The sequence below is a fragment of the Zalophus californianus genome, chromosome 12 (genome assembly GCF_009762305.2).
Source record: "Zalophus californianus isolate mZalCal1 chromosome 12, mZalCal1.pri.v2, whole genome shotgun sequence".
NCBI classification, from domain to species: domain Eukaryota; kingdom Metazoa; phylum Chordata; class Mammalia; order Carnivora; family Otariidae; genus Zalophus; species Zalophus californianus.
Window position 1 is genome coordinate 23,011,000 of NC_045606.1, and position 24,788 is coordinate 23,035,787.

Consider the following 24,788-nt stretch of genomic DNA (forward strand, 5'->3'; position numbering starts at 1 on the left):
TTTATGATAAAGGTTTTTTAATTAATTTATTTTTTTGTGGGCGCACATGCGAGGAAGACAAGCACAAGCAGGGGGAGGGGCAAAGGGAGAAGCAGGCTCCCCACCGAGCAGGGAGCCCGATGCGGGGCTCCATCCCAGGACCCTGGGACCATGACCTGAGCCAAAGGCAGATGCTTAACAGTTGAGCCACCCAGGCTCTCTAGAATTTTATAGTAAAAGAAATCAGCATTTTACCAACTGTTAATTATTGTTGATAAGGTTTGATGTCAGGACCAAGGTCATGATTCAGATATTCTGGAGACTGTAGGAAAATTAAGGGACTTGGGCTCCACAAAGAAGTAAACAAATACGTAAAAAAAATCAAAAAGAAAAGGTAAGGAGACAATGGACTTTACCTACTTTAAAGTGATGGCTATACTACGTAGAGCTGTGACCCACAGAGGAAAGATGATGGCTCGGTGCTTTACCAGGCACCAAAAATAGGCCTATAGCAAATTATACTGAAAGAATTAATAGGCATTTTTTTTTTAAGTTGTTACTGTTCTGATACCATATGAGCTGCTAGACTTGAGCTTCTCTCTCTGGCACAGAGACCTTTACCAAACAGCAAAGCCACAGCTTTTGGAACCAACTGAAACTAGAATCAAATGTACAGACTCCTGGCAAATCAAACATCACACATGTGTCTCTTTCATATTCTACTATACTGTTTCTGAGCTGTCCCAGGCCCATGTGCTTATGCAGCCTTCTGTTCCTCAGCAGAGCATCTATTTGATGCAGATCTCTTAGGCATTTACGCATCTCCTCCCTATCCCCAAGCATGGCTCTGTCTAGATACAGTATGTGCTCCTCAGTAAGCTAGCCTGTCTGTCTCTGTCTTTCTCTCTCTGTCTCTGTCCCTCTCTTTCATAACTACCAAATGTGAAATAATAACACTACTAAGAATTACATGAGAGAGCAGCAATTGTTAACATCTTTCATAGCTTATAGAAGTGTGAAATTTGCTGTATCAGAAAATCATGTCTCAATGGAATGGGTGTTTAATATTTGCTAACACCTTTGGGACAAGGTCATGAAATTTAATATGTACTTCATATCACTGAAATAGAGAAATCAATTAAGTAACAGATCAGACACCCATACAATCTTCTTTGATGGACTATTATTGATGGCCACTAATATAAGAAGTAACAGTTCTCTCTGCATATCGATCACCTGATTTTATTAGGCAAAGATACAAAGATAGATTTAGTGGTAAAAAGAGAATAAGAATGTGGATAAATTTCTTCAACTCGGTCCACTGGAATAGACCAGGGAGACCATCTAGTTTTGAAGATAATCTCATTGGGAATTGATTTAGATTATCCCATAGCACTTAGAGAATGACATATAATTTCTATTTCTGCAGTGTATTTTTTGGAAACCTTAAAACATTTACCCAAGTCTTAGTTCACTCTTTTATTTCTGCCTGCACCAAGTAACTTCTGTCTTACTGTTGAGAAAACAAGAACTTAAGAAAAAGAAAATAATTTTGAAAATCCAATTTGGGGTATAGTTTCTCCTTCATTTAACTATTGCTTAAATATTGGGGAGAATTCCAATTCTGCCCATTTTTTTTTTTTCCCTAAGTGATCTATCCTCTCACAAGACTTTTGGTTATTAAAATTAGGATGATAGTAGAAACATTATACCCCCAGCCCCAACTCAACTCTATAGCTTTAGAATCATATTTTAACTACCTACTGCATATTTGCAAATGGTTTTGTTAATTGAACAAATTTTTTGGTAGCTTTAAGAATATTAAATATTGCTATTATTGGTTGCAATGGTAAGCAAAATACATATAGTACCTGTCTTCAGCAACTCATATTCTAGTATCACATAAAAACCCCAAAAGCAACATATCAAAAGCTAAATTCACCACCTACCTTTTAAACCAAACGTCAACCTTTTTTGTTATCTTAATACAGTTAATGCAATTGCAAATATATATATATTCACTTAAAAATATTCTTTCTGTTTTTGAATGGGCAGGTTATAAAGATGAGGCTATAATTATTAAGCCCTGTTTTCTCTTTTTTGCTACAAATTGGTATTTTTCCAAGACCTATGGGATATATCCACCTATATGTCCATTGGTACTAAAAATGTACCACTCTTCATGTTTACCCCAAGCTTTATTTGCCTTACATTTTTCTAGCTTAATTAATGATGTCCTCATCTACTTAGTTAAATGCACACCTCATTTAAAAAAAAATCTTTCATGTATACTTTTTTAAGATTTACTTATTTATGTAGAGACAGAGAGAGAGCATGTGAGAGGGGTGGGGGACAGAGGAAGAGGAAGAGAAATCCTCAAGCAGACTCCCTGCTGAGCGTGGAACCTGACAGGGCTTGATCCCAGGACCCTGAGATCATGACCTGAGCTGAAACCAAGAGTCAATGCTTAACTGACTGAGCCACCCAGGCACCCCTTGATTTGTATTTTCCTTTCATAATTACTAATGGGTGTTTCTTGTTGCCAATTTGTATGTTATCTTTGGAAAAAAGTCTATTTGGACCCATTTTTTAGTTTGGTTATTTATCTTTTATTGTTAAATTGTAAGAGCTCTTTATATATTCTGGGAACAAATCCCTTATCAGATACATTATTTACAAATATTTTCACCCATTCTGTGGCGTGACGTTTCACTTTCTTGATAGTGTCCTTTGAAGCAAATTTTTAAAAATTTTGATGGAGTCTATCTATATTACTTTTTGTGATGTACTGTCATGTCTAAGAAGTTAGTCTAATACAAAGTCTTGAAATTTATTGTTTTTGTGAGTTTTATAGTTTTAGCTCTTGTATTTCAGTCTATGATCCATGTTTAGTTAGTTTTTCCACACGGTGTGTGGTAGAGGTCCAAATTCATTCTTTTACATGTGAATAATCAGTTATCCAACAAACATTTGTTGAAAATACGGTTCTTTCTCCTTTGAATTGTCTTGCCACCTTTGTCAAAAATAATGTAAGAGTTTATTTCTTGATTCTGTTACATTGCATTGCTCTATAAGTGTATTATTTTGCTAGTATAACACTGTTTTGATTATTGTAGCTTTATAGTAAGTTTAATAATTGGAAAATGTGAATCCTCTAACTTTGTTCTTTTTGAGATTATTTTGTCTATTCTGGGTCCACAAGGCAGGGAGGAATTTGATCCCCAAATGAATTCTAGATCACTTTGTAAATTTCTGCCAAACAGCTAGTCGGAACTTTACTAAAAATTGCATTGACTTTGAGAATCAATTTGGGGAGTATTACTATCTCATCAATATTAAGTTGTTTGCTTCTTTTTGTTTCTTCTGCCACTGCTGTGTTTGGCTCGTTATAACCTCCAGTGTAGTTTGCTGCTTAAAACACTTCCCACTGCACTCTGGATAAATTCAAATTCCCTATTACAGACTATAATAATATTTTCTGTAGGTGGACACCTACTCTCCTCATTGAATTTATCTTACTGCTCTTCAACTTCTTTACTGCTTCATTGTTTTTCTTTCTAGTCCTGAACAGGCTCTGCCTGTTCCTATATCAGCTCCCTCACTCTTTCTAGTCCCTCTGTCTGAAATCCTCTTTCCTGAAATCTTTGCAAGCCTGACTTCTTTTTATCATTTAAGTATTAATTAATGTCACCTTCTCAAAAGGCCTTTGTTAAGTCTGCCATCTAGTATGTTACAAAAAACCCTACCCCCTCCATCCCTTAGGTGTACTCCGTCAGATTACTCTATTTCATCTTCTTTGGAGTACTTGCAAGTATATGAAAACATCCCATTTATTGTTTACTTCTTTATTGCCTAACTTCTTACCTGGAACATAAACTCTAGCATCTTTTTTTTTTTTTTAAATAAACTCCAGCATCTTGACCAATGCTTGACAGATAGTTTTCATTCATGAAGCATGCTAAATGTTGTTGCATGAATTCCTGTATCTTCTATATAGTTTCTCAAGTAATATTAATAGTAACAAGTATAATAACAATAGTAGATGACATTTATCCAACACTTATGTGTTAGGCTTTGTAGCTAAATGCATGTAAAGCCATGCACTACTAGTTCAATCTTCAATAACATTATGAGTTAATATAATCATTCTCCCATTGACTAATGAAGGATCTGGGTTAGGAGGTTAAGTAACTTAGGCAAGGCCATTGGTCAAGTGACAGAGACAATGTTCAAATCTATGCATTCTGGCTCCAAAGCCCATACTCAGGAACTCTTTAAGGCCTCTTAGTGATGAATAAGCACTTGTTCAGAGGTCTTTTACATTCTAAGCATTATGTTGGGTGCTATGCATATGAAGACCACTGCCTTCAAAGAGTTCTACGCATAGAAAATAACAAATGTATGGTGAGGTCACCTAATAGACAGCTTTGGACACTTTGTTGAGTTTATTCATTATTCTCTCTGAACATAGTAGATTATAACAGACTTGATAAAGCCATCATATAATTTAATTGTTCTATATTTTAAAATACTCAGAAATTCAGATTTGCTAGATATTTTTAGTGGGTGAAAGTCACAAACTTCTCTAGAGAGTGAAAACATCTCTTTTTGATGGAGGTTTATTTGCCATAAAATCTAACAGCAATTCCAACTTTCTCAGAAATTTTTAAAATTTAAAACTTTAAAAACAGAAAAAAGGTGACAAGCTTAATTGGAAATCCATTAGTTAGAAACTTGAGAGCTAATTTCTTACATCCTGATGCCAAAGAACTGTTATATATTTTAAGAAGAGAGTTCAGATAAGGAAGGAAAAGACAAAGATTACAGGATACATTATTGCACTGAAGTATGAAATCAAGACAGGAAGTTATTTAAAGATAAAACAATCACTGCTATCACACGCAATAAATCCAAAGGAAGAAATAATAAATAATACAACTCTGAGTGACTTGTTATGACTATTTACAATATTCATAGCATATTGTTTGCTAAACATACCATCGTTTTTCAATTTTCCCTTTAAAAACTCCTTCAGGCAAGGTAGAGCCAATGGAAAATGATTAATAGATATCTTATTTTTACCAAAATTATGTAATATGTCTTGACAAATTCGAGTAATGGCTTATACTAGCACTTCATTTACCTCTGGGTATGAGAAGTGGGGGAAGTATTGTGGCTAGTGAGGCGAAGCTTGCTTTATGAGGACAGGGACTATATTCCTTTTGTCACTCAGGGATCTCCAATGCCTAGTACCAGGGCTTGATACTTGGTAGACACTCAATATCACATTTCACAGATACTAGTATGTCACCCATTATTAGAAATATCATAATTTTAAATGTGATCGAGAAGAAAACACATTGCCAACTAAACTATAACAAATTATTTTTTACTAATTTGAATTTAAATATTATACTTATCCATAGCATCATTCTAGACTCATTTTGATGTAGATTTATCACATACCATTCTAGTGAAAATGAAAAAACATAAGAGAAATTAAACTATTCCTAAAAATATTCATTTCAGAGTCAAACTTTCCTGACTGCATTTAAACTCAGAGTTGTTGACATGCATGTTTTCCAGTACAATATTGTCCTTTGTGCCACAAGAGGATTGACAACTTGGTACTTCCCAAAAAAGCGCTCTACTCTTGTCTCTGTGATTTTCTTCCAAGCCAATGCCACCCATTCTATAATTTTGCTGCTGGGGTTTTTTGACCATATCAGAAGGTTCAGTGGGAAGTTTTCAGACTACAACATCAAAACTTACATCCCCTCCTTAAAGAGTCCTTAGTGTTTTGATTGAAACTTCAAGAGAATGGAGTCATCCAGTCATACCACCAGGACTAACAACCAAGTTTGCATATGTGCTGGTGATGACATGAACGTCACAACCATCGCTTGCCCAACAGTGGTTGCAATTTTCCATCAACTGAAAGATGCATCCCAATTTCAGATATGTTAAAATGTGAAAAATCTGATTTTTCAAATTGATGAAATATGATATTAAAATAACAGAGATGTCACGAAGAGGACAAGCAAGACAGATGGAGATGGCATGCTTTATGTGAAATAAAATAGATTAAGCTCTCCCTTTGCATTCTCTTCCTAGTAACAGAGGGTAGAAAGATTCACACAGTCACTATAGCCCCTGCCCCTCTAAGAACTATGTTGGGGAAGGCAGTTGAGTAAAAGCCTCAGTTAAATTCATTCTGAAAAATGAAATGGTATTCATTCATTTATTAATATTTATTAATAACCTACAGTATACCTAGTTCTCTTCTAGGTGACAGGAATATAATCATGAATCAAAAGGCTACTGAGCTTATTTTCTAATAGAAAAATCTGATATTGTTAATGTTGTTAATAAAAATTAATTGAACAAGATAAAACCAGAGTGATACATTCTGTGATATTACAGAAAGAGAATAATTGGGGTAGGTGGACTGTCTTTTAGAGAGGGGGCAAGGGAAGCAGTCTTTGAGGGGTGCTATTTCTTCACTGAAGGCACAAATGGATGGGTTCTCAATCTAGAGGTTCTCAGTGCACAGCTTTCCCTTAAATTTCCTCAGGTGGGGGTGGGCCAGTTTACTTCAGCAACTGAAATTCCTGCTAGGTTCCAACTGCAAATTTAAGGAGGAACATCAACCACTTCTCCCTAAAAAGGAAAAAGCTGCCAGTATCTTTTTCTCTCCGTGTGAGCTGATTAAGTAATAAAACCTACACAAACCAGGGGATAGCTCCCTGAATGAACTCAAGAAAGGCTGATGGTCAAAATTAAATTTAAACAGACGCTACGGTTTGTTTTTGGTATCTAGCATGTGGGCATTTTATCAAAGAACTATGAATACAATTTTATTTTTAAAATATTTTCTCTATATAATAACCTGCCAATGTTTCCACAAACACTGATTAAACCTTTGTTTTAGTAAGGGCAATTGATTTTAAAATGTAAAAATGCCCAAACTATGAGTCTTTGAGAGTTTTTAAGAGTCCCATCTTCAACCTCAGCAAAACCTTAAACTCTGCAGAACATGTGGAAACAGTTTCATTTAAGCGTCGCTTGGTGGCAGTATAACAAAATTGCTATGAAAGTTCTTACTGGGAAACTAAACTCGGTAAGGAAGAGACTAGTAGAAAAACAGTATGTTATGGCTGTTTTATGGTATATAAAAAAAATTGTTATTTTATAAGTTATTGAAAAAGTATTTTTAAATACATATAACAGTAATAATTGTACTTATATTAAGATAACATTAATTAACAAATATTTACTATTTCTACTATATGTCAGGCATGGAGTTAGGGCTTGGGTTAGAAAAATAAATTAAACGTCTCTTTGTGGGCTGAATTGTGTCCCCTAAAAATTCATATGTCAAAATCCTAATCCCCGGTACCTCAAAATGTGACTGTATTTAGAAATAGGATCTTTCAAGAGGTGATTAAATTAAAACGAGGTCACGGGGAGGGTACTCTAATCCAGTATAACTAGTGTCCTTGTAAGAAGAGGAAATATGGGTACAGACACACACAGAGGAAGACCATGTGAAGAAAGAGGGAGAAGATAGCAATCTTTAAAAAAAAAAATAGGGCGCCTGGGTGGCTCAGTTGGTTAAACATCTGACTCGGACTCTTGATTTCAGCTCAGGTCATGATCTCAGAATTGTAAAATCAAGCCCTATGTCAGGCTCCATGCTGGTTGGGGAGCCTGAGTAGAATTCTCTCCCTCTCCCTCTGCCCCTCCCCCCACTAGTAGTTTCTCTCTCCCTCTCTCTTCATCTCAAAAAAAAAAAATTATATGCTGAAAATATAATGGTATCTTGGCAGGAAGGATGCATTCTTTTAGATTATGGTAGGAGACCTCGTGTAAGAGGAGTTTTTAAGAGTGACTAGAAATTTCCCAGGCAGAAAAATGGAAATGAGAAGGCATGGCATTTAGGAAAAGGAGGATGTTGTGACTGGGGAGTGATAGGCAGGGAAGCACCCGTTGTGGGGCAAAAACCTTGAGTCGTTCTGAGTTGCTCTTGTCAGGAGACAACCCTGGAAGTTACGTTGAGAACAGGTTTTGCAGAGCCCATAAGCTGCATAAAGAGAGGTACTTTCTGTCCCAACCATCCCTCTCTTGAAATGTTTAAATGGCTTATAACCAATCTAAGATAGTTGACTGTTTATGTTAAAAAAAAGATTGGTAAAAAGGCGGGGAGCCAGGGAGCGAGATCACAAGGGACAGTAAAACGTGACAATCTTATTAACCAGCATGTTTGCAGTGACTGATCTTAATTTTAACCTTTTCTGGGGCCACGACACAAAAGAAAACAGGTAAGAAAATTGGAGGAACTTTATACCATTTTCTTAGGGCCACAGAGCATCTTCTGCATAAAATAAAAAGGAAAATTTTCATATGACATTTTATATAGGGGAAATTGAGTAATATAATGAATATCTTCAGCAGCACTTTGCAGGTAACACAGCAACAGGTTTGATCTCTCTTTCCCTATTATTCCTTTCTGTACAACCTGAGGGCTTAACTCATAGTAAAATCCCCTAGCGATTCCAGGAGGGGATAACCTGGCTCATGTCCCTTCCAGGAATCTCACTGGAGCCAAGAGAAGAGTTTAAAGTACATTAAAAGTTGATAGATGATATGTGCCTTCAATAATATTCCCTGAACATTGTCTCTCAGCTGAGCTTTTTATAGGAGATACTGAAGAATGCAGAATTTATCTTGTAAGCATTGGGAAACTATGATAGATTAGTAATCCAAGAACCAAAGCAATCAGATAGGGTTTTTGGAAAGAGAACTCCAGTCACCAGTAAAGAACAGAGATTCTTTCAGAGTAGTAGTGCTTGACTATGGAAGCAGCACGAAAATATGATAAAAACACAGTCACCCTACTTTTGAATACCCGAACATCAAACACTGCATTGCAACTGAAGTATGATACATTAATGAATTTCTTAGCAAAATAGATTTACCTTTTTATAGTCCATATTTGTTAAAGATATTGGATATCATAAATGTGTAATAAATATTATTATTTAAATAATGCATAATAAATATTTAAATAGTACTTTAAATATTAATGAACTTATAGATACATATTTCTAGTATTTCTTAAGTCCATTAAACCCCAAACTTAGGGAAGTTTGAAAGAGTCCCATGGAAAACAAAATTCATGATAGTCATTTATGATTATCTCCTTAATTGTTATTTTAATAATTCAAATTCTGCAGTCCTAAATACCAAATACTTTGTATACTTTAATTATGTTTTCTTTAGAAAATATACTTTTGATAATATTAAAAGGTTATTTTTAAATGCCTTAGTACTTTTGGTAATAAATGTAACAGATTGAAAAGTGAGCCCACTTACTTACAATTTAGTTTGTTAGAGGATTTATAGAAAATGATAGTCTCTGCCAAAGTGTTTTCATTAATTCTAAGATCGTTTCAAAACACATACCTATATAAAGCACAGGAATATAGTTCATGCTATTGCAGTAGCATTGTATGGTGACAGATGGTAGCTATATTTGTGGTAAGCATAGCATAACCTATAGTCTTGTTGAATCACTACGTTGTACACCTAAAACTAATGTGACATTGCGTGTCACCTATACTTCAATAAAAAAGAAAATAAAATAAACAAATGCCTATAAAACCTACTTGTAATGGTGAATTTTGGTAAATAAGAATGTATGTCTTAAAGCTGAAATTAGGGGTACCTGGGTGGCTCAGTTAGTTAAGCATCTGACTCTTGATTTCGGCTCAGGTCATGATCCCAGAACTGTGAGATGGAGCCTGCTTCAGGCTCCGTGCTGGATTTGGAGCCTGCTTGAGATTCTCTCTCTACCTCTGCGCCTCCCCCCCAACTCTTTCTCCCTCCTTCTCTAAAAAAAAAAAAAAAAAAAAATAGGTGAAATTGGCAACGATGCTCAGAAGAATTTAAAGGGTGATTCATGTGATTGGTTTGTTGATTTTGTGATCAGATGATTCAGATGGGGGAAAATCCATATTGAACTCTGTTGATATTTCCAATATCACTTAACTATCCTAAAAATAGTTAATCTAAGTAACTCCACTGGCTAACATGTCACATCATGAATCGATAGCCCAGAGATAAGACCTCATACTGCTTATAGACTAATATAATTAGGAATAACATTAAGGTCAGGTTGTCTTGCCTCTCCTGAAAAATATCTCTGAAACATATGGTGTGTGTGTGTGTGTATATATATATATATATATATATATCTCATATATATGATCAACAAAATTGGGTATGAATATTGCCTTCTTGATAAAGGGGCTGGGAGAGGCATAGACTCTTCATTCATGCTCTCTATTGTCAGCATCAGTTTTCACCCAAGGTAAAATGATGAAATTATAGAGCATAATGAAATATTTAACAATAATTGACTGTCAGGTATATGTCTAAAGCACTGATTTTTATCTGGTGTGTGTGTTGGGGGGGGAGTGAGAAGAGAGAGAGAGATCTCGTAGAGGGTATAGTTGTCATTTATAGGGTTTTATTTTAAATTACTCAAGGTATTAAACATCCAAATCACCAAACCATACACAAATTTGGAGCTGGAAAGGATGGGGGAGAGTATGGTGAACAGGGAATTTGTGAACATTGTTACTTATGATATAGTCTTATTATTCAGTTACTCTGGTGAGGGGAGAGGGAAGACTGAAATCTGCTGTACTAAAACTGCTAGGAAAGATAAGTTATCTGTTATTCTTGGGAAAGGTCCATCCATAAGCAGCATTTTACTCTTTATGCTTCATTCTAGTGTTCTAAACCTTGGACAGTGATGGTGTATATAGCTGAAAACTTCTGTGATTCCCAGCTCTTCCTTTCTGGTTTTCTAAGCCTAAAAAAGAAATCCCTGGATTTAACATGGCCCAGATACTGCTACTGAATGCTATGTGTCAAGCCAGGAAGGTGTCCTGGAAAATCACCAGTGCCGATCTGCTTCTCAGCTTCCCAAGTCCTATGGCTATCTCATTGTGACAGAAAACACCAAAAGGAACCAATATGAGCCCTTACACAATGTGCAAACCCTAAAGCCCATTGGATATTGAGAAGAAATTCATTCAATAGTCACACTCCTTTTGTATACCTGAGTCATGTTGTCATGGAATGTTTAATAGGTCGACCAGGGAAGTCAAGGTGCTCATGTGTCTAGGTAATGGAAAAGTCCACTGCATAATCAGCCCCTAACCAGAAGTGATCCTTAACTGTATTTCAAAATACCTTGTCAATCACTGTGTAGTAGATAATGCAGATCACTGAAGGAAAATATATAGATGAGGAAAGGCCAGTAGAGAAAATGTGGACATGGGGTACTAAATGAGCAAAACTACATTATCCTGCATTACCATTTTCTTGGCTCATTGGGTAAGAGTTGTCAGTTCTCAAAGAAAAGAATTTGATGACTGATGCCAGCATGTAGAGTAGATTTTTCAAAATAATTGTATTTAAGTATTTGCAGTAAATCATATACATATTGTGTTCAGAGTATGAGCTGAGTCACTTCAATAAAATCTCTTATTTTTCTAAATAAAGATGTAGATTAAAGAACACAGTCTTCTCTGGAGTCTGTCCAGTTTTCTAACTTCATTCTCTCTAAAATGGGGTAAATAACAATGGCTGTAACGCCTGAATTGGAATTTGACTAATGAAGAATCTAGTGAGAGAATGTTGATGTATGCATACCCAGTTCCTCCACAAATTTTATTCTTATTGATCTCCTTGATATGAACTACTATAGTGATCTTAGAACTAATTTAACCAGGTAACTGTTTATCATCTCATTCTGATTTTTAACCATTTTATATCTTGGTTTTTACCTTAAAATGGTTTTTTTCCAAGGGCTCCAATATTCCCTTGGCAACTCATGTGAAAGACTTTGGAAATTAACTATTAAATATTCCTATAGTATCTTGTTGATTTTTTTCATTTGATATGAAAACATAGACCTATATTTTTACTTTAAAATTTCCTTTTGTAACATGTGCATAAATGGGTACTTGGTCTTAAATGTGTTCAACTTGAATCTTTCCCTGTTGAACTTTCCTATTGATTCAACATTATTTTTTTTCCCTTTTTCACATAAATCTTCAGTAGTGGTCTGGATTAGAAACTTTCAATATTAAGTGTGAACATAAACAATGAGCCATGTCACTTCAGGGACAATCTAAGCATTTAGTTTGCATACCTTCTCTGAGATGCTATGAAGTTTCCAAAGTTGTTACAAAAAAATTGAATCTACATGTAAGTCTTTGAACATGTTCCTTTGATTTATGAAGAGAAATTTTGAATTTACTGCTCTATGCTTGAACTTTGAGCCTGCCAGGATGGATTTATCTTGAAAACTCCTTGTATTGATACCTCACAAAAAATAAGGATTTACATGAGCAGCAGGAGTATTAAGGAATTTACAATCTGCCTTGGAACAAAATGCAAACTTACTTTGGAGTTAGTGAGCAGTGTGGTACCATGGGCTGCTTTCCTCAAGGCAATTTTTGAACAAATGTTTTATAAGACATTGTCCTCAAAATAACAGTGTAAAATCACAGTTATAACTTGTGGGCCCAGCTGGACAGTTTTAAGATCCATTCTAAAGAAGAGTCATAGGATAACCAAAGTCCTGAATTGCTAACTGGGCCTAGAAGTTATTTCCAGAGTTACCTATACTGAGGAATGTAGTTATTTGTAGACTAGAGCTGGGATCTGGATTTGGTGATAGGCTTAACCAGAAGCTTTCTCTGGAAACGCACATTGTGTCAGACCGTGGAGAAATTACTATTCAGGCAACTCCAGTTTTCCTCCATCTCTACATGCTTCATCTGTGGGAAAATCATTTTCCTCTACCGTCACCTTCATTTAAGGAAATGGTAGATATAATTGGAGTTCTTTACATTCATTATCAGCAAAAGAAATAACAAGCATATGATATGAACCCCGGGATCAGGAGCTTTGGATGAGGGTTTACAACAACTGTTGGAATCCTAGATTCTTAACTAGACATAGTTACCTAGTTAAAAGAATATAGCCTGGAGTAGAAAAATTACATTACAAATATATTACATGAAGGCCAAAGTCTAATTCTAGTCTTCAAATTATATTACAAAGCTGTATTGATCAAGACAGTATGGTACTGGCACAAAAACACAGATCATAGATCAATGGAACAGAATACAAAACCCAGAAATGAACCCACAACTATATGGTCAATTAATGTTCAACAAAGCAGGAAAGAATATCCAATGGGAAAAAGTCTCTTCAGCAAATGGTGTTGGGAAAATTGGACAGCAATATGCAAGAGAATGAAACTGGACCACTTTCTTACACCAAACACAAAAACAGACTCTAAATGGATGAAAGACCTGAATGTGAGACAGGACACCGTCAAAATCCTCAAGGAGAACACAGACAGTAACCTCTTTGACCTCACCCATAGCAACTTCCTGATGGGATTCTTTTAAAGGATAAAACCATTGGTACATCCAATATCTGGATAAATACTTCATTTTCTTGAAATGATTTTTGAATATTTTCATTTTAGGTTGAGTACTAGAAGCTGCCTTACTCTAAAACATGAAAACAAATGTGGCTATGATACTGGTTCCATCTTTACTTCTTCAACCCCCATAGAAATTTCTGAGTTTAATCTCATGTTTCTACAGAAAAGCATGATTAAATGTTTTTTTTTTTTTTTAATTATGCATGCTATCTTTGTGCAGTTGGAGTAGGAAACTGGTTATGGGTAAAATTTTTAAAAGAAAACTGATCCACTTCAGGATGGCATGTGAAATATAAGTATATTATTATATTTATGTGTGGAAAATAATGTTAGTATTACAAAATGATATTGAAATGACTTTAAAAGAAAATAGACAAAATGTTGTATTTCATATATACGTTATCACAGAAATGTTGAAGTTGCCAACCCACATTTTCCCATTGCTCTTACAAAATAGTTTTAGCTCTTTCTCTCTGTGAACACCAACATGTGTTCTCAGTCTAGAGACAAGTCATTCAAAACAGAAGGAGTATAGCTTCTTTTGAACTGTTTCCCAGCACAGTGATCTCTGGCAAAATCTTTGGCTATAGAAGCATGAGCTAGTTCAACAGGGCAATAAACACTCTTCCCTTCCCCCACATTAGTGGCCCAAATGGCAATTTGTCCAAGAAATTGCCTGCTGGTGCTGTAATCTCAAATCCCACTTCCACCGGCAGAAAGGTATTCTTGTCCACAAACAAATAAAAGACCAGAAACACATCTACTGAGACAGCTGAAGAGTAACACCACTAATTGCTTAAAGTAATTTGGAAACATATTTTAGAAGTCATAACACAAAGAAGAACATGACTAAAAGGGATTATTAAGTAAATAAGATCAATTTGATATTTTTCTACCTGATCTCATTTCTGTTGGGCATTTACTAGGTTTATGTAGCATTACTCTCAGAGGCTAAGCAAGTCAGCTGTAAAGTAATAATAATTTCTTTTCTTAAGAAAATAAGGGTTACATTAAAATCAGAAAATAGTAAGCAACAGCACTCTACGAATAACATTTGGTACAGTTATCTAAGAGAATTTCCCAGAATACTAATAACTTCAGAAATAATAGAGTTGAGCACATTTCTTTTAACTTTAACCTGATTAAAAAATAAAATAAATATTCACTGGCAAAGAAAACAAAGCCTCAGTTAAAATTACTTAACTCTGAACTACCCTCCTGTTCCCTCCTCTACATTCTTCCACCCTTCAATATACTCAAGGTCATGACCTCACATATATATCTTATTATTTGTCATGCAATTTTCTTGTGATAACCACCTCTGTTTTGTAAGTATTTTTCTATGGCCTGTCTTGCTTGATTTAATTCTCATGGATTTTTACTTTTACCTAACAATCTCAATATGTATGATATAAACTCTGATTATTCAAAGATTATAACATGCAGGATAGAAGAATAATAAAAGGCAATACATATAGAGGAATCTTTTAAGATTTGTTTTGGAAAAAGGAACTAGTTTGGAAATTGTCCATTCTTTCTTCCTTCCTTCCTTCCTTCCTTCCTTTCTTTCTTTCCTTTCTTTCTTCTTTCTTTCTTTTTCTTTCTTTCCTTCCTTCCCTTCCTTCCTTCCTTCCTTCCTTCCTTCCTTCCTTCCTTCCTTCCTTCCTTCCTTCCTTCCTTCCTTCCTTCTTTCTTTCCTTCCTTCTTTCAGAAGGGCAGGCTGCATTTTTTAAAAAGTCACTATGGTTATGTTTTTAATATATGTATTGTACATAGAGTTAAATTAAAATAGGTACAGTTGTTTAATTCCTTATTAAACATTTGTTAAAGACTCAGCACACAAAGTAGCATGAGATTTAGCCTTTTTAATTTTTTTATTCAGTGTTCTAAACTAGTTTAGTCATAGAGACAGTGTATAATCTGCTGATGACATGATTTAATTGTGACATAAAATTTACCAGGTTCTTCACTGTTTATGATATTTATCCAGAATCTGGGGGAAAAAAATCCCTTTAGTATATTTGTGTGCATAACCTGTGGGAACAATATTTCTTCAGTCTCTGAATGTGACCAGGAAAGACTATGGTTAGAAAAATTATCTCCTTCAGTGTTAGATATTCAAATGTATTCAATGTGTGTAAAATTCTCTACTAAATACAGATGAAAGCATACTTCTAAAGTTACAGCAATTTACAAGGGCATGAAATAGGGTAAGGCATTTATTACTGAAGCAACCAAAAGAGGTAAAACATAGTCTGTTCAAAATTTACTGTGCATCAGAATCACCAGGAAAACTTGCTAAAATTTCAAATTCCTGGCTCTACTTCCCAGGGATATTTTATTAGGTCTCAAGTAGAACCGAGGAATCTACATTTTAATAAATAATCCAGGAAATTCTGATGCATTTTATTTGGGAATCATACTTTGAGTCTAATAAGAATAAAGAACTAATTATTAAGGATTTAAGGAGTTGGTGAACAGAGGACACATAGGAAGGAGGTCATTAGTAAATAAAACTGATGATCTTGTTTTTTATTTCACTGGGAAAAGAGAAGCAACCAGAAAAGAATTTCTAAAGTTCCCACAGAACATTTTTCCATTCAATTGCATCTGTGACCGTATAATAAAATGTATTATTATGGGCACCCCTCGCTAAAATCAATCACTCTACTTGACCAGTAGATCCTCCCTCTCATACCTACTAAAGATTCGAGAAATTCTTGCCTTTCTACTGCACCATCTATGTTCACCTTTTTGTTCTCTGATCATTATCAAGAGCATGAAGTAATCTCTTATTTCATTAAAAAAAAAAAAAAACCCACAACTCTCTATTCCACTTTCCCCTTTAGCTACTGTTCTGATTTCATTCCTCTTTTTACAATAAAACCTCCCATCTTTTCTGGTCACTGTTTCTGATTTCTCTACTTCCATATTTTCTTGACCTCTCTCCAATCAGGATTTTCCCTCTCCATCAAAACTGATCATGAAAGAATCTCTAGTGATCCTTACATTGCTAAAACTAATGGTCAAACCCCGGTCCTCATCTCCATGGCCTGATACCAACATTTCACCTAGGCCATGCTTCTAGCCTCAATGTTCTCATCACTTGGCTTCCAGTACATCAGAATAGTCATTCTTTCTCAGGCTCCTGGCCTCATTTTTCCATTCCTTCCTCCCCCTTCCCATCTTCATCTATGCTTATCTCCATTCACTGCTCTGTTGGGAATTTTATCCCATCCATAACTTTCCATACCATCTATATACCAATGACTCCCAAACATCTGTCTCCAGCCCAGATCATCTCCCATGAACTCCTATATCATATTTCCTACAGGTCTTCTTGAATGTTTAATAAACATCTCAAATTTAGCATTTCCAGAAACAAAATCCTGATCATTTGTACTCCTCTCTCCTAATCTCTTACTCTATAACCTCTCCCACCTCAGAAATGGCAACTTTATAAATTTCAAATTGCTCAGGCCAAAATCTTGAAGTCATCCTTGCCTTCTCTTTTTTTGTCACATCCCATATCTGATCCATCCGTGAATCTAAAAATGTATCCAGTTTTACCACTTCTATTGCTACCATGTCAGTCCGAGCCTTTCAGATCTTCCTCTCAGAAAGGCAGCCGAAGTGATTCTATTTCACAGAAGATCATATCACTCTTCTGTTCAAAACACTAAAAATTCCCATTTCCCTCCAAGTAAAAGCCAAACCCTTAAAAGACCTTCAATAGCAAAATTAAATCAAGTAAATTCAAATCAAGCTAGGTCAAGTCAAGGCATATCAGTCAATGCAAGTTGAGACACATGACTAGATGTGAAGTCAGGATGCAGCAAGTCAAGTTAGGTTTTTTCAGGATCTAGATAATCTCCTCACCCACACTTTCCTCGTTACTTCAGGCCTTCCTACTAGTCCTCTCGCTAGGCTCCAGCCACACTGGGTTTCATGATATTCTTTGCTGCTGCTGGTATCTGAAATGGCTTCCCCTAGAATCCCCTCTGACTTGCTGACTTATTTTCCATCTTCACTCAAATGCCACCCTTTCAGCCAGCCTTGTTTGTCTATCCTAATATTATAACTTTCCTCCACCAACACATTCTAGCCTCCCTCTCTGATTTTCCTTTCTGGCTTCGAATTAATAACTAATAACTTGTTCTACTGATTTAGCTGTTTATTGTCTGCCACTTCTCTGTCTCCCTCAAAATATAAGCTTCCTGAGGCTAGGGATTTTGTTACACTTATTAACTGCTCTTGAGTAGTGTTGAGGGAGCTATTTTGTGACATTCTTTGAAGGCATGTCAAGGCTGAGAAACTGTGGACAGTGTATGCTAGCTAGAATTGTGTTTCCTTTTTTGATTTTTGGCAAATTCTTCCTACCCTCTCTTTATCTCTTTTTTCTCCTTTCATCATCATCTCAGTCTTTAATTTTTCCTCCCCTGGGTCACAAATTTTTTCATTTTTTCCTCCACTTATCACTTTCTAGTGGATGTAACTTTATAGAATAGTAATAAAAACAATACTATTCATATTTGAATATGTGCAGTACATTCTAGTTTATAAAACAATTGCATATACATTGTTTCATGTGGCCCACTGAGAAATATACACCCCACCCACACACTCACAGGTACACTCACAAGTACACACACACACACACACACACACACGTATAAATACATATACATGTATTTCTGTATTTGAAGAAATTTTATTGTTTTGGCCTTCCAAAGAAGCTAAGGTTAATTGCCAGTTGTTTTTTAATCTTGGAAGATTTTGTTTTTCTTTTTCAAAGTGTCAATAACCTTTATGCTTATTCTAATCCTGCCCCCATCCTCCCCTGATTTTGAGTCTTACAGTATATCAGATCAATTTTGTCTCTTTTAATGGAGTTGTAGGTCACACAGAAAGGAAAGAAGGCAACATTTATTAAGTGCAAATTGTGTGGCATGACTCTGCAAAGCCCTTTACATTTACATTTAATCCCAACAATTACCCTGTGTGGTGTGTATTATGATTCTCATTTTATGGATGAGGAAATCAAAGCTCACGGAAGTTAAATAACTTGCCTGGGGCTATACAGCTAGTTAGTAGCAGAGCTGGATCCAGGGGCTCATGTTCTTTCTACAATAACAAATTACACTTCTAAGTAAATGTAGGAAAAAATTATAGTTTTTAGAATGGCTTCTGATTTCTCTGATACATGATTGTCAAAATTTGAGGTGGCAAATTGGAATCAGAATATAGACCAGCATTGACTACCCAGGAAAGTATAACATGAGCCACAAATGTAAGGCACATACATAATTTTAAAAACCTTAGTCATCATATAAAGTAAAAAGATACAGGTGATTTTAATAATATATATTTTAGGGTGCCTGGGTGGCTCAGTTGGTTAAGCGACTGCCTTCGGCTCAGGTCATGATCCTGAAGTCCCGGGATCGAGTCCCGCATCGGGCTCCCTGCTTGGCAGGGAGTCTGCTTCTCCCTCTGACCCTCTTCCCTTTCATGCTCTCTATCTCTCATTCTCTCTCTCTCAAATAAATAAATAAAATCTTTAAAAAAAATAATATATATTTTATCTGGTATATCAAAATTCTCATTTCAACATGTAATCAGTATAAAAATTCCAATGAGATATATTACATTTTTATCATACCAATGCTTTAAAATTCAGTGTAGATTTTAAACTCATAGCTCATATCAGTTCAGACTAGCCACATTTCAGGTGCGCAATAGCCACATGTAGTTAGTGAGCCTGTACTGGACTGTGCAGGTATATACTAATCTGTAACAGGACTAATTACTGTCTCATATCCTTCCCTTGTGTCAAACTTCTTGGACAGACACGTATACTCATTGATTCCACCTTGTTCACATTGCTTTACTCACTGGAATGAGCCTAGTTTCAACTACCAGCATTCCAGTCCAGTTAGCATAAGATGACAAATTATCTTCTGGTTTCCTATTCCTCCAGCTTCTGCTTTACTTAACCTCTCTGCTGCATCTTTGACCAGTATTGATCACTCTCCTGCCTTGCAACTCTTCTGTCTTACTGTGAATTCACTCCTAACTGGTTCTCCTTGTACTAAAATTTTTAGCTCATCATGTTGATTCTACTTAGGCTCTTCCCCCTTACATGCAAATATTAGTCCACAGCCTTCTTTTCTACTCTCTTCTGATTTGGAATTGCTAAACCACACATAGCCTCAAGTGTCATCTATACAATTGAGGACACCTAAAACTAATCACCATCCATACCTTCATCATGAAATCAGGCCTATATATTCAGCTACAAAAAGTTCATTTTCACACACATTAAAAATATTTCTAAAATCACACACACACACACACACACACACACACACACACACACACACCACTTCCTCCTGATCATCAGTAGGTTGTAGAATAATTTTTTCCTCAAAACAAAGCATGCAGTTGCTGGCCAAGTGGATTATATTTTATTTGTCTAATTAAGTAAATTGAAGGAATTAAGAAAAGGAAAGCCATAAAAGTAAAATGCTACACAAATTATTTTTTTCTATTTTTTAACAGAATGAAATTCCTTTGATAGAACTGCATCTATCTCAAAGTGAAATAATGGGCATCCTCTTGAATTCTATAATTTCTGTCAGTTTGACTTCTATCGGCAGTGCTACCATCCAAGGAATGTGACCATAAATTCTGGATAAATAACAATACTTATCAAATCCTTACTCAGACACAATATATTAGTCATGTATTATAAACTGCAGAAGGAAGAAAAAAAAATGCCAGAGTATTTATGGACTCCACTGCAATATGTATTCATTTTCAGATTTCTTTAGTACAATGTGTGCTTTTGCAAAAGAAACAAAGATGATTTTTCATATAAAGTTGAAAGAATAATTAAACAAATCTATAGTTTTTCTCTTTTTGCAGTGATTTTTTCCTTCCATTTTAATTCCACTTGTTCTGCTTCTCAATTCAACTATGCCACTACTCACGGGATACATTCTCCGTATACAGAAGTGTGATCAGTAGCAGACCTCCAGCTCGTTTTAATACATGCAAATGCACTTCTTTGGTTGGGAGCTGCTATTTGCAACCTCTGTTTTTTGCCACCCTGTTCCAAATTTACTCTCTGTCTGAAAGGGCTCTCCAAAGCCAGTTGTGAGTCTATTCTACTTTTCAGTGTCTTCAGTCAGTCTGATTTTTGAGACTAAGTTCAAAACATCTATTCAACATTTTTCCTGGCTTTCCAACTTGACCATCTACCCTCAGGTATACCTATACACAGGTATAAACACAGGCTGCCACCATCTGTCCTTCAGATATATCTTGTGAAGTTGACTAAAAGGGAAACACTAAGGTTATGAAGGCTTGTGTGAATATAATGTTGTAATGCAATAAACAGTCTTCAATTTCCACGGCATGACTATGTTTTACACACTTGTTTTCCGTGCTGATTGTCTTCCAATATCCATTTCCCTTTCCTGCTTAGTAATAGAATCCAGAACAATGTGCCCAGCTAAGAGGTTGTCAGCCTTACCTACACAGCTGGTATGGTCATGTAACTAAGCCTGGTCAATGACATATGAGCCAAAGTATGTGCCCATGAAAGATTCTCCTTAAAAGGGAGGGGCTAGCATAGACTTGAATGTTGACACAATAGGTGGAACTCTACTAATCATCTTGACCCCTGAATTTGGACACCCCAAGCTGAAAATGGAAAAGCAGAAAATGAGCCACGATAACACTGTAGAATTGCCTGCCATAGGAGCCTTGGACAGCCTACGTAAGAACTCCTTGAAAGAAAAATAAACCACTGGGGGGTGGAGCAAGATGGTGGAGGAGTAGGAGACCTAGATTTCCTCTGGTCTCAGGAATTCAGCTGAATAGGGATCAAACCATTCTGAACACCTACGAACTCAACAGGAGATCAAAGAGGAGAGTAGCAACAACTATCTGAACAGAGAAGCGACCGCTTTCTGGAAGGTAGGACGTGCGGAGAAGTGAATCCGAGGCGATATTCGGGAGGATAGACGGCGGGGGAGGGGCCTCCGCCGGCCGCTTCTGGCAAGTGATAGAGCTGCGGAGCACAAAATTGGAACTTTTAGAAGTCGGCTCCGCTGAGGGACGTCGCTCCAGTGGCTAAGCGGGGGTGGAACCCTCGCGGGACAGTGGGGTCTCAGGACCCTTGGGGTCACAGAAAGACCGGCGGAGCCTGAGTGCGCCAGAGCTCCCAGGGATTGGAGCGGGGAAGCCAGCTGCAGAGACGGAGCCGAGGCGTGGGCTCTCAGCTCGGGGTTGCCATAAACTGTGATCCGCGGCCCAGTCGGGCCACTGCTCCTGCAGCAGGGACCCAACAGGCGGCAGATCCGGGGAGACTCCCCTTCCTTCCTGGGGAGGAGCGGCGCGGGAGCGCACCGCAGGGATCTGCTGGGTTTGGAGACTCCACACGGGGTCGGGTGCCACAGATACAAACGCTCGGTCACAGGCCAGGTGAGCATGGAGTGCGGCCGGAGACCAGGGACAAGGGAGTGACTGCTTTTCTCTGGGGGCACACTGAGGAGCGGGGCCCTGAGTTCTCAGCTCCTCCGGGTGGAGATTGGGAGGCCACCATTTTTGCCCTGGTCCTCCAAGGCTGTACGGAGAGCTTGCAGGGAACAAAAGCTCCTGAGATCAAACCCGAGCAGCTTGCTTAGCCCGGGCCGACAAGGGCGGGGCAATTCAGCCTCCGGCAAAGACATTTGGAAACCACAGCAATAGGCTCCTCCCCCAGAAGATCAGCACGAACAGCCAGCAAGCCAAGACCAAGTTTACCGATCAAGGAGAACGGGAGAACTCCAGCGCTAGGGGAATACTGCACGTAGAATTCATGGCTTTTTTTACCATGATTCATTAGTTCATCAAAGTTAATTTTTGTTAACTGTTTTTTTTTCTTCTTCTTTTTCCCTTTTTCAACCAACATCTTATCAATCTCTTTAAAAAAAAAAAACATTTTTTATTTTTCATTTTTAGACTCATACTTTATCCCTTCATAGTAGTTACCCTTATTTTTGGCGTATATATATAAGTTGTTCTCTCTTTAAAATTCTGAGATACAGTTTCTTCTAACAGATAAAAATATACCCTAAATCACTAGCGTATGGCTCTGTTCTAGTCTCCTGCCTGATCACATTCTCTCTCTTTTTTCTTTCTTTCTTTTTTTTTTAAATCTTCTTTCTTTTTTCAAACAACTTCTTATCTTATCAAGTCCTTTTATAAAATCTATTATAATTTTCATCTTTACAGTCATCTTCTATCCCTTCATTGTATCAACCCTTATTTTGTACATATATGTCTTTCTTCCTTTAAAATTTTAGGAGGCACTTTTTTCTAACAGACCAAAATACGCCCAAAATCTAGTGTGTGGCACTGATCTATGCACTAGCCTGATCATATTTGATCACATTCTGCTTTTTTTGTATTGTTCAGTTTTTGTTTTTATCTTTTTTTTCTTTTTTTTTTTCTCTTTATTTTTTCTTTCTTTCCCTTTCTTTTCCCCTGGTTTCAGGTCTTTTCGGATTTGTATACAGTATATTTGCTGGGGACGTTGTAAACCTGTTAGCATTTTGTTCTCTCATTCATCTATTCTCCTCTGGACAAAATAACAAGACAAAAAAAAATCACCTCAGCAAAAAGAACAAGAGGTAGTACCGTCAGCCAGGGACCTACTCAAAACGGACATTAGTACGATGTCGGACCTAGAGTTCAGAATCATGACTTTAAAGATACTAGCTGGGCTTGAAAAAAGCGTGGAAGTTATTAGAGAAACCCTTTCTGGAGAAATAAAAGAATTAAATTCTAACCAAGTCGAAATCAAAAAGGCTATTGATGAGGTGGAATACAAAATGGGGGCACTAACTGCTAGGATAAATGAGGCAGAAGAGAGAATCAGTGATATAGAAGACCAAATGATGGAAAGTAAAGAGGCTGAGAAAAAGAGGGAGAAACAACTACAGGATCACGAGGGCAGAATTCGAGAGATAAGTGATTCGATAAGACGAAACAACATTAGAATAATTGGGATCCCAGAAGAAGAAGAAACAGAGAGAGGGGCAGAAGGTATATTGGAGCAAATAATAGCAGAGAACTTCCCTAATGTGAGGAAGGAAACAGGCATCAAAATCCAGGAGGCACAGAGAACCCCTCTCAAAATCAATAAAAATAGGTCAACACCCCGACATCTAATAGTAAAACTTACGAGTCTCAGAGACAAAGAGAAAATCCTGAAAGCAGCTCGGGAGAAGAGATATGTAACCTACAATGATAAAAATATTAGACTGGCAACAGACCTATCCACAGAGACCTGGCAGGCCAGAAAGGACTGGAAAGATATCTTCAGAGCACTAAACGAGAAAAATATGCAGCCAAGAATACTATATCCAGCTAGGCTGTCATTGAAAATAGAAGGAGAGATAAAAAGCTTCCAGAACAAACAAAAACTAAAGGAATTTGCAAACACGAAACCAGCCCTCCAAGAAATATTGAAAGGGGTCCTCTAAGCAAAGAGAGAGCCTAAAAGCATCATAGATCAGAAAGGAACACAGACAACATACAGTAACAGTCTCCTTACAGGCAATACAATGGCACTAAATTCATACCTTTCAATAGTTACCCTGAATGTAAATGGGCTCAATGCCCCAATCATAAGACACAGGCTAACAGATTGGATTAAAAAACAAGACCCATCCATATGCTGTCTGCAAGAGACTCATTTTAGACCCAAAGACACCCCCAGATTGAAAGTGAGCGGGTGGAAAACCATTTACCATGCTAATGGACACCAAAAGAAAGCTGGGGTGGCAATCCTTATATCAGACAAACTAGATTTTAAAACAAAGACTGTAATAAGAGATGAGGAAGGACACTATATCCTACTGAAAGGGTCTAACCAACAAGAAGATCTAACAATTGTAAATATCTATGCCCCTAACATGGGAGCAGCCACTTTTATAAGGCAATTAATAACAAAAGCAAAGAAACACATTGACAACAATACAATAATAGTGGGGGACTTTAACACCCCCCTGACTGAAATGGACAGGTCATCTAAGCAAAAGATCAACATGGAAATAAAGACTTTAAATGACACACTGGACCAAATGGACTTCACAGACATATTCAAAACATCCCATCCCAAAGCAACGGAATACACATTCTTCTCTAGTGCCCATGGAACATTCTCCAGAATTGATCACATCCTAGGTCACAAATCAGGTTTCAACCGGTACCAAAAGATTGGGAT

General features: G+C 36.8%; 1 protein-coding gene across 2 annotated transcripts in view; it reads right to left on the bottom strand.

Moving 5' to 3' along the window:
• Window positions 1-24,788, bottom strand: part of LOC118356135 (membrane-associated guanylate kinase, WW and PDZ domain-containing protein 2-like) — a 747,678-nt gene that overhangs the window by 578,154 nt on the left and 144,736 nt on the right. The gene's annotated exons all lie outside the window — the stretch shown is intronic.